This window comes from Eurosta solidaginis, chromosome 4 (assembly GCF_040869045.1).
Source record: "Eurosta solidaginis isolate ZX-2024a chromosome 4, ASM4086904v1, whole genome shotgun sequence".
NCBI lineage: Eukaryota > Metazoa > Arthropoda > Insecta > Diptera > Tephritidae > Eurosta > Eurosta solidaginis.
Window position 1 is genome coordinate 46,211,423 of NC_090322.1, and position 12,095 is coordinate 46,223,517.

Here is a 12,095-nt window from a genome sequence, read left to right on the forward strand (position 1 = left end):
GGTCGAATCAACTGTTAAAAGGTTACCGATAAAGCACCAATGTCTCCAGCTTAAGTGTGATATCTTATCTGTCAACTGCTTGACAGGATGTTCAATATGGCTACTTTTTAGCGTTTTGACAGGGTGTTCAATATGGCGGCGCATATCTTCAGAGGGTGATAGAAAGAAATACAGAATGAGACAGCGATAGTCAATTACAAATCAGGTGATCCAATCACTTTGGAATTTTGACGTCTATGCAGAAGATAACACACTTAAGCTGGAGACATTGGTGCTTTATCGGTAACCGTATCGGTAACCTTTTAAGAGCTGATTCGACCAACCTTATGAGAATCAATGCAATCAATTATTGGTGCCGCTAAAGCTGGAGTCATTGGTGCCGTTTGTCGTATCGCTGTAGTCGTATCCCTAACGTAATGACCTGTTTATCGTTACGACGGTAAACCAAAACCTAAGACGGCCCATACATGACGCAAAAGCCATGCGCAAATATAAAACGACGGAATTTGTGCAAATGAAAATTTTGACATACACGGCATAAAAACTCTGCGCAATATTCATTTTTAATGTAGCGCAACAAATGAAACATGTGTTTTAATTGTATAAAAAAGGCACTAATTGCATAAAAAAACACTATTTATTTTCCACAGTGCTGGTAATTCACAGTATAAGTCGAAAAACTCGCACCAGAAGCGTTTATTTTCCATTGTATTTATAATTTTTATATTTTAGTTGCAAGACCAGCTCAACTCATTGCAGCACTGCGCAATATTCATTTTTCAACTAGCGCAACAAATGAAACATGTGTTCTAATTGTATAAAAAATTATTATGTATTATTGAATTTGTGTGAATTCCTGTTACAAGCTAGAGATGGTCCTTACGCCTTCGATATTAACATTTTTAAGCAATAATTACTGATGTTATATTATCAGGAACCACAGGTAAACTGTGAAGATTCACCACACACGAAGAAAAAAGCATGTGCAATATTTGTAGACATGCGTAAATATCAAAATCGTTTTGATTTTAGCGCAGTTCTCTGCGCAAATAGCGCAACCAGTGCACACACCGGGCAAATCATTGTGCAAATTGGTAATTGGCACAAGGATACTTGAGCCGTGTAATTGGCGTATAATTGGTTGGCTACGATACGGTTACGACCTTAGCGGCACCAAAAGAGAGAAAATTGTAGACCACGAGATCAGATCAAAGGTTCTCGATAGAATGCCACTACATCGAAATCAGCATGCATATAGGACAGGCAGGTCGACAGAAACTGCATTGTATCAACTGTCCACAGAAATCCAAAGTGCGTTCGAGTGCGGGGAGATAACGCTGTGCGCATTTTTGGACATAGAGGGGGCTTTCGACAACACGACACACGAAAGTGTGAATCGGGCACTCGAGAGAAGAGAGATACAACGTCCAATCCGTATGTGGATAAACGCCTTATTGCGTACGAGGACTGCCGAAACCTCAAGTGGGGACGGTACAGTAGAGATCAAAACAACGAAAGGATGTCCGCAAGGGGGCGTCCTGTCACCCCTGCTGTGGAGCCTGGTAGTAGATGAACTTCTACAGAGGCTCTCAGAAAACGGAATCCGATGTCAGGGGTACGCGGATGATATTGTTATCATCGTAAGGGGCAAATTTGAGAGCACCCTTTGCGACATAATGCAAAGGGCATTGAGGCTAACGAAAGAATGGTGTAATGAGGTAGGGCTAAGTATCAACCCTAACAAGACATCCATTGTGCCCTTTACCAGGAAAAGAAAACTGGAAGGGATTAGGCAAATCACAATGGATGGAGTACAGATGGAGTACACGACTGAGGTGAAATACTTGGGAGTCACGTTTGACTCTAAGCTCTTATGGAGGAAACACGTCGACAATACCATATTAAAGGCTACAAGAGCAATAATGGTGTGCAGACGTATTGCAGGAAGATCCTGGGGATGCAGCCCAAAGATCCTAAGATGGATGTACACTATGATAGTGAGACCTATCATAGTGTACGGAGCAGTTGCGTGGGCATCAAGGACAACCATGGTGACCGTACAAAAATCACTCACGAAGCTTCAACGCTTAGCGTGTGTCTGCATTACGGGAGCTATGCGAACATGCCCGACGGCAGCAATAGAGGTGCTGATTGAGTTAACGCCTCTACATATAATAATTGAGCAGGCAGCCAGGAGAACTTTAGTAAACATAGCTAAAGAGGGATATGGAAGAGGCAAAGTGATACAGTCACGGAGCATGGCGAAGCTGCAGGAGCAGATTCCACTTATCCAACTTCCCAGAGATGATACGAGGAAGATAATTAAGTTTGAGAAGCGCTTCAAAATAGAGCTGGGGAACAAATGTACGTGGGACACTTCCAGGATTGAAGCGCTTCACCAGGAACACACCATAATATGGTACACCGATGGCTCGAAGACACCGGAGGGCATAGGAGCGGGGATCGTCGGCCCCCGAACCAAAATATCCCTACCACTCGGAAAATATCCGAGCATCTTCCAAGCCGAAGTTGTTGCCATAAGCCGGTGTGCAGAGATAAACTTACAGCGGGGATATACCAACGAGAAAATCGCTATACTCAGCGACAGTCAAGCTGCACTCAAGGCATTATCATCAGTTGAGATTAAATCATCAACAGTCCTTGAGTGCGTAGAGAGGTTAAACAGTCTAGGAGTTAATAACACCATCCGTCTAGCATGGGTACCTGGACACAGGGGAGTGGATGGTAACGAGCGAGCGGACGAGCTTGCCAGGTTGGCAGCGGCCGGAAAGCCAATAGGTCCCGAGCCTATGGTCCCAATAGGGTCACATACAATAAGGGAGGAATTTAGACAAAAGGAGGCGTGCCTCAGAGAACAACACTGGCGTGAAAGTCCAGGACTTCGGCAGGCAAAGGCACTAATAGGAGGGTACAATTCAAAGCGATATAAGGCTATGATTAATCTCCCAAAAATTAGCCTTAGGATTTTAACAGGTATACTCACAGGTCACTGTAGGCTAAAGAGCCATATGCATAAATTGGGTATATCGGCTAGTAGCCTCTGTCGATTCTGTGATGCCGAAGATGAGTCTGCAGAGCACATCCTGAAGGAATGTGATGCAGTCGCGAGACGAAGGCTTAGGATCCTAGGATCATCCAAATTAGAAAATAGTCACATACATTCTCTGAAGCCAAGAACCATTCTGGATTTTATCAGAGAACTCGGCTTGGATGAAGTGTTGTAAAGAGAATGAGGGCACAATAGACCAATAGGTCGCAGTGCTTAACCTCACAACATCTATCTATCTATCTATCTAGCGGCACCAATAATCGATTGCATTGATTCTCATAAAGTTGGTCGAATCAGCTGTTAAAAGGTTACCGATAAATCACCAATGTCTCCAGATTAAGGTCGTAACCGTATCGTAGCCAACCAATTGGGTTTTGGTTTATGCGGCAATTACCCACCGACGTGTGCCGTACGTACGGCCGTTTGTCGTACGAAGCACGTTTGAGCGAACTCTCAAGCCCGTAGGATTCATTGTGTGCGTCTGTGTACATGTACATAACATATTTGTGTGTGTATTGTTTACAGATAAGCACTGTTGCCATTGACCATTTTGCATGCATACTTATGGAAACATCAACTTTTTCCAATTTAATTGTTGATGTTGTAAAAGGCTGGAATTAATATTAAATAAATATAAATAGATTACATATTTATAATCTGCACCTTTACATAATTATTTCGAATTATTTTCACAATTTGTCAAACTTTAATTAGGTGTTTTTGCATAAAACTGCAAACGGTCAAAAATTAACCCACAAAAGTTTACTAGGCAACTCTGTCTAGTGAGAGAGCGATCAGCTGACACGTTCATACGGAAAAAATCAAAATTGTTTTGATTTCTACGTTCCGGGCTACGTACGTACGGGCGTTGCACGTCGGTGAGTTTTCGTTTACATTGCACACTCATAAGATAGGTCGTGTCAGATGACACGTTTTTTTAACGTACGTTCGTGAGTAACCACGGCTTTACCGTCGTAACGATAAACAGCTGATTACGTTAGGGGTACAGATACAGCGATGCGACATACGGCACCAATGACCCCAGCTTTAGGCCCGTATTATGTATGTCACCGTGAATGTTTGCGTCGCATTCACTCACATTCACATTCACCCAGAATTCGTATTTTATAACTTCTTAGTATTCGGGTTTGTCCTCTTACGTAGTCACTACGTATTCACTGAGACTGTCAAACCTAATGCGTAGCCAGTATAGCCACTTATTACTTTTGTTATTTCGGAAAACTTTGCAGTGCAATTTTTTCGGAATAACATCGTTTCAACGAGCTGGCAATATTGCAGCGAAACACCTGACAATGGTAAAAAAAGAAAAGATTGCAATATTGTTTGAATGTTAATGCTTTTAAATCAGTTGCTTATTTATTTTCCAATATGCTCTTTTATATTTAGCTGTATAGTATATAAATATATAGTATATAAATATGTTTAACATGGAAAATTCCGGGGAAATTCCGAGGGTAGTGTTATGGCAGGCTTGCAGGCTTTTCGAGTGTGTGTATTTAGTCAAACTGGGTACGAGTTGCGGTTGAATTTTGTATGTTTCCTTATCTTTTTTCAAGTACTGCCGGCAATCGATTTGAGGATTTTGTTGCGGCTTTGCACTACAGCTGCAATTTTGTTACCATGCACCTTGAAGCTCATATCACTATGGCCGCTTGGGCTGCGCCTAGGAATAGCCTCGTTGCAGTTGTTAATGCTACACTGTTTGTAAAGTTAACTTGTTCTTTCTCTGGGTATTCAACACAAACTGTTTGGTTAGCATCTCATTTCTCTTTTTAATGGGGAGTACCCTCGCCTCATTATGTAGATGGTGTTCTGGGGACATAAGAAAACAGCCCGTAGAGGTTCTGAGGGCAGTATTTTGGGCCTCTGTTTTCTTCCAGTGAGAGTCTTTTAGGCTTGGCGATCATATCGGGGACGCGTAGCATGCAATCAACCGGTCAATTGCTTTGTAAGTGGCAATGAGTGTTTTTTGGCTTTACCCCAAATGCTGCCGGCAAGAGAATTAAGGATTTTATTACGGCTCTGGATCGCAGGGGTAATTGCGGTTGCATTTTCTCCAAAATGTAGATCCTGATCGAACGTCTCACCTACGATTTTTGGGTGTAAGACAGTCGGTAGCGTGATTCCATCGACGTGGATGTTCAATATGGTCGACATTTGGCGCGTCCATGTTGTAAATAAGGAGATTGTTTTTTATGATTTTATTACCTAGCTCATCGATGGGTGGGCCTGGCCCTGTGGCCCTTATTGTGCAGTCATCGGCGTAGGAAACGATAGTGACTCCTTCTGGTGGTGAAGGTAGCTTCGATATGTAGAAGTTAAACAGAAGCGAGGACGATAGGAAAATTTAAAAAAAAGTAGCACGGAGTAATAATTATTATAGTTATTAAAAAATCCACAATAATATTATTATTTTTATTTTCCTATTTCTCAGAATTAGTTTTTGACATAAAACTAAGAAAATAAGGATCGTGACGAGAGACAGTGACAAAACTATGGTATAACTATTGGTTGTAATCATTCTCATTTCAATAGGTATTTGTTTTTTTTTTTACTCGTAAAAGTCCTTTTAAGAACTTTTCCTTGGTGAAAGTGTATGGGATTCCGGAGATACCCATAGCATTTTCATGACGAATCATGTATCCCATTTAAAAAAAAAAACACAAAAAAACTAAAATCCGGACATTTATTTCATAAGGCCGAAAATAAAAGTTAAATCCGGACTTTAATTTTTAAGAATAGAATAAAACTGCGACCCCATAAATAAGATACGATTCGTCGAAATGAAGTTAATTTTTTACCAATCCATTCTCGTAAATATCTGGATTTGAAACCTGTAGGGATACTACAATTTTTTCTACTAACACTAGAAACTTTTTATCGAAAAACCATAACCAATTGTTGTTGTTGTTGTAGCGATAAAGAAACTCCTCGAAAGTTTCGGGGAATATTATATCCGGTATGTTCTGGGAACAAACACCATTAAGGTACTAGCTCGACCATCTCGGGAACGATTTAAGATGACCCATTGAACCTTCTAGGTTGTACCACCAATAATTTTTTCTGAAGGACTTTTATTATAAAAGGAATAACAGTTTGGGTCCCTGGCTATAACTTTTATATGTTTCGTTTTTTTTATTCCTGTAAAATTTGACGAAATATGTATACACATTGAACGAAGCTCAAAATATAAACCTTTATCGGCTGTCTATGGAAAATTTCAATCTTTTTTCACAAAATGTTAAGGTTCTCAATTTTTATTAAAAAATTTAAAAAAACGGCAATAAAAAAGCGAAGTGAATGAAGCAAACGCGACCCAGAAGCAAGTGAATATTTCGACAGCAAAAATGAGTGTTCGTGACACTTTGCGCCGCTATATAATACGAAAAAACGTAAGACAATCACTTGCAGTCACCGAGAGTCACCGAAGTGAATAAATGCTCTTTTATGATACGAATTTGGGCCCTTATTATGTATGTCACCCATGGTTCAACTATATACAGGTTGGCTCATCTGTAAAGCAACAAAATATGTCTGTTCAAATTGTCAAAATCTGTGTATTGGTGTTGGTGCGAATGGTATGGAATGGAAACATAAAACTTAGCAGTTTTTGTATGTGTAAGTAAAATGTTGCCAATGTGTTGGTTTCATTTTGAGTTTGCCATCTCCTTTTGACAATCCCTTCGACCATGCAATGACATAAATAAAATCAGCTGATGAGATGAGCCAACCTGTACATAATTGAACCATATATGTCACCGTGAATGTTTGCGTCGCATTCACTCACATTCACATTCACCCAGAATTCGTATTTTATAACTTCTTACGTATTCGCGTTTGTCCTCTTACGTAGTCACTACGTATTCACTGAGACTGTCAAACGCATTACGTAGCCGATGTAGCCTGTTGGTTTATTCATTACTTCGGAATCATTCTAGTGCATTTTTTTCGGAATAATAGCGTGTAAATGATTTGGCAATACTGTAGTCGACCATATGATAATTGCAAAAACAAGATAAGAAGTCACTTTTGAACCAACTGCTGAAGTGGAAGCTGCGAATACATACAGGAGTGGATAAATTTATTTAGAAAATCTAAGTTTGGACAATTAATAATTAAATTGTCTTTATTAAAGAAAATAGAGTAGATATAAGTGAATATAAGTGAATAAAACACAACAAGAAAGAGAAAAAAATCATTTCAAATAAATAAAGCTTTGCCAAAAAATTTCTTTATAACACAAGGCGGTAAGTTACAATTAAAGCTTAGTGCGTTCAAAAATAGAAACAAAATGGCGGACGCTTCGGCGTCTACAAACGCCGATAGTGAAGATGTAGGGACACATAGCGGTTCTAAGAAAAAGAAAAAAAATAATGCTGCGGCCCATGAAATGCATCCATATAAAGAGAACAATCCCAAAAATCAAAAAAATTTACAAAAAGATACCCCAAACATGGCTGCGCTGCAGATTCCCATGCAGGGTATGCTTGTACCTAGAGGTACGTATAAAAAATTTTTAGAAAACAGTGAAATAAAAGACATGCGCCCCTCTAAAAGAGATGTGCAAAAAGAGACACAACACAATCAGTTATCTGACAAAAATCAACCTGATCAAACTGTACCTGAACGGATGACTACTGATATCAGCAACAAAACGTTAATGATACAGCCTGCAAAGGACATTACCAATGAATCTTCAGAAATACTACCCAAATGTGACGAAAAAACTAACAACTTAACTGACATTGAAGTAATAAAATATGACAAAAACCACAACGGCGAATTTTGTGTATTTTTTGATACGAGTCAAAGTGAAAATTTCAACAACTCGTCCATCAAGAATGGCCTTTTCCTAATAGACAAAATAAGAAAATTTAACATACCAGGAATCAAGACAGTAAGGGCAATTGGACGTTCCTTATACAAAGTCTTCTTTAATACACGTATAGATGCCAATAACACAATTGACAATAAACAACTAAAAGAAAATAATATCAGAGTTTTCATACCAAAAAGCATGGTGCAAACCTATGGTGTTATAAAAAAAGTTCCTCAAGACTTCTCCGACAAAGAAATTATGGAAAACATAATTTCAGAAATAAAAATTACGTCTGTAACACGACTTCTTAGAAGAGACATAGATAACAAAGACAATTTCATACCAACATTCACAGTCAAAATAGGTTTTGCAGGAGTAGAAATACCTGAGTCTGTAAAGATTTTCTTTGTAGACATGAAAGTCCACCACTTCATACCCAAAGTAAGACAATGCTACAACTGTGGAAGACTTGGACACACCAAAAAAACATGCAAATCAAAAAACAGATGTATACTTTGTGGAAATGAAACAGGTTGTGATTCAAAATGTGTAACAGTTGTCAACGTAACATACGGGAAAACCGCACGCAAGCTAAATATATATGTTGTTGAGGGTAATTTCGAGACGTTGTGTGGACGAGAGTGGATTTCGCATTTCATACATGAAATCAATTTCACTGAAATGTTCGCATCAGATACAACAACAAACCCTACAGACACACCATTTCAAAAAAATAGTTCAATATAAAATAATTTAAAAAAATTTTAAGTTAAACGGTTTTATTGAAAACAATACTTACATGAAATAATAATAATACGAAAAGCTAGAAAATAATTAGGTAGGTCCTAGGTACTAGTCATCACACTCCTTATCAATCTAGGGCGTTGATCAGACAATTAAATAAAAGCGTTGGGCGCGTGAAATTTCTAAAAATGTGAGGCGTAGCATAACCTGATTAAGGTTCAGTTGGTTTTACTTATGACTATCAATAGAAATATGACGCGTCCAACGCTTTTATTTAATTGCCTGATCAACGCCCTAGATTGATAAGGAGTGTGATGACTAGTACCTAGGACCTACCTAATTATTTTCTAGCTTTTCGTATTATTATTATTTCATGTAAGTATTGTTTTCAATAAAACCGTTTAACTTAAAACTTTTTTTTAAATTATTTTATTTTCAAGTTTTTAGCCTTTATTTAATTGTCTATTATTTCTCATTCTATTTAGTTCATTTAGTGACTCATTATTACAAGGACTCTTTCCTGACAATTTGTTACAACCTAAGTTCTCAATACATAATCCTTCCAAAGACTTTACTCAACTCTGCGCCACGTATGCTTGTCCCTCCTCCAACTCCAAAATATTATGATGCCACTTCTACTGGACTGTATGCAATATTTGTTCCAAATATGAGCCAAATCGGGCATCATAGGTCGCTTTCTATTCATGTATGTATTATGTGTTCCAAATATGGACCAAATCAAATCGGACCACAAATATGATTTTTGTGAATATCTCGATCCTTGCGCCTCCTAGCGGCGATTTTTTTTTGATAGGTCGCTTTCTATTCTTGTATATATTATGTGTCCCAAGCATAAGCCAAGTCGGACCACAAATACGATTTTTGTGAATATCTCGATCCTTGCGTCACCTAGCGGGGATTTTTTTTCATAAGTCGCTTTTCATTCTTGCATGTATTATGTGTTCCAAATATGAGCCAAATATGACTACAAATACGATTTTTGTGAATATATCGATCCATGCGCCACCTAGCGGCGATTTTTTTCTTATTATTGCATTTTCATCGGGTTCTGAACTATATTCCAAGTTACAAGCTTGTAGCTTATTGGGAAGTTACTTAAATTTCAATTACAAGATTCGTTCACAACAGTCGTGCGGCCGTGCATGCGGCCTGCCTGTCAACTCAAGCTAAATAAAACCGTTTAAAAAACAGTTTCAGTGCAAACAACTAAACTTGCTGGAAATGAGAGACTACGCTTGCAACAGATTTTGAGACATTGGGAGGCCGCCTTTGGTTCGGTAGCACCTTAAACCAGATGCTAAACCCGTATTTGCGCGAGCGAGAGAAGTTCCATTCGCATTGCGAGATGCATATGCTAAGGAAATTGACGCAAAAATCGCTGCAGGTTTCTACGAACGGGTCGAGTATTCTGAGTGGGCATCTACTATATATGTAGTTACAAAGAAAAATGGTGGAATACGTATAACTGGGAATTACAAGCCAACTGTCAATCCGCAGATTATAATTGATGAGTACCCAGTTCCCAAAGCAAAAGACATTTTAACCAAATGAAAGGCGCAACAGTATTTGCTCATTGGGATGTGACCGGCGCACACTCACACCTACGAATTGATCAAGAGTTTGCCCATGTACTAACACTGAACACTACAACGCACGGGCTCATTCGTCCAACACGTGCAGTTTATGGTGCTGCTAACATACCTGCAATTTGGCAACGCACGATGGAAACGACATTACAAGATATACCAAACGTTAGAAATTTTTTCGACGATATCATCATATACGCCAAAAATATCAATGAACTTCTAACAACGTTGGATCGGACGTTAGAGAAACTCACAAAACTCGGGTTCAAATTAAATAAATCCAAATGTGTATTTGCTGAATCTGCAATCGAGTTCTTAGGGCACAGGGTCGATGCCCAAGGCAGACACAAATCAACCAAGCATATCGACGCTATACTACATGCACCGAAATCCCACAACAATCGAGCGACTACAACTATTCCTAGGTAAGACAACATACTATTCTAATTTTATACCGAATCTATCAACACTAGAAAGACCATTACGTGATATTATCAAAAAAGGGAAGTTTTATTGGCCACGGGCCGCCGAATCGGCGTATAAGAGCATAAAGCAAATTTTTGTTTCACCACAAGTGCTAATGCCGTATGACCCAGCACTCCCACTAGTATTAGCAACGGATGCGAGTAAAACAGGCTTAGACGCTGTGTTATCGCATCGCGTAGACAACAACACGGAACGACCAATTGCATACGCAAGTCGTACCATGAGTCAAACAGAACAACGCTACTCCCAAATTGACAAAGAGGCACTTGCAATTGTATGGGCCATGCAAAAGTTTTTCAAATACTTATATGCGAGACATTTTACATTAATAACAGACAATAAACCGCTGGCTCAAATATTACATCCAACGAAATCTCTGCCGGTATAATGTATATCCCGAATGGCAAACTACGCTGATTTCCTGAGCAACTTTATCTTCGATGTCTCTATAAAAAAATCTAAAGAAAATGGCAACGCAGATTACCTCTCACGCTTACCGGGTCCAACAAATAAGCTAAAGGAACTCAGCACGGTATGTGGTGATGAATTCGATAATTTTATGATACGGCAGATTAGCCGGTTACCGGTTACAGTTCCACTTATCGCCCAAGAAACCTGTAGGTATCAAAGTTTGGGAAAAATACTTCAAATACTAGAAAAAGGTTAATGCCTCACCAGAGCGGGGTACAAAGCCCCAGAATGCCAGTACCAAGTATCATTTGGCTGTCTTACATTCGAGCATCGGGTCGTTATTCGTATCAAATTTCGAAAGTTATTACTTCAAGAATTACACAAAGCACACCTGGTTGTTGTCCAGGTATCGATAAAGACATCGAGAGTGCGGCTAAATCATACGAATGTTGCGCAAAAAATGCGCATAAACCAGCGAAGATCACCAACCATCATTGGAAGTACCCAAAAGGCCCATGGGAACGAATTCACATGAACTACGCAGGGCCTGTCGAAGGTTTGATGCTGCTTATCATCACCGACGCTTACTCCAAGTGGATCGAAGTGAAGACTACCTAAATAATGACCTCAACAGCTACAATTGCCCTGCTGGATGACGTATTTGCTGCGTATGGGGTCCCGGAAGAACTAGTTTCTGACAACGGAACGAATTTCAAGTCTGCGGAGTTCAAAGAATTCTTAAGCCAAGTAGGCCCCAAATACCATAAAACGGCCCCTTATCACCCAGCAACAAACGGTCAAGCGGAACGCAATGTGCAAACGGTGAAAAATGCCTTAAAAGCGATGGGGACCACAACGAGAACGTTAAAACAAAATATAAATGAGTTCTTACGACAATACAAAAATGATCCACACAGTACAACAGGCGAATCCCCAG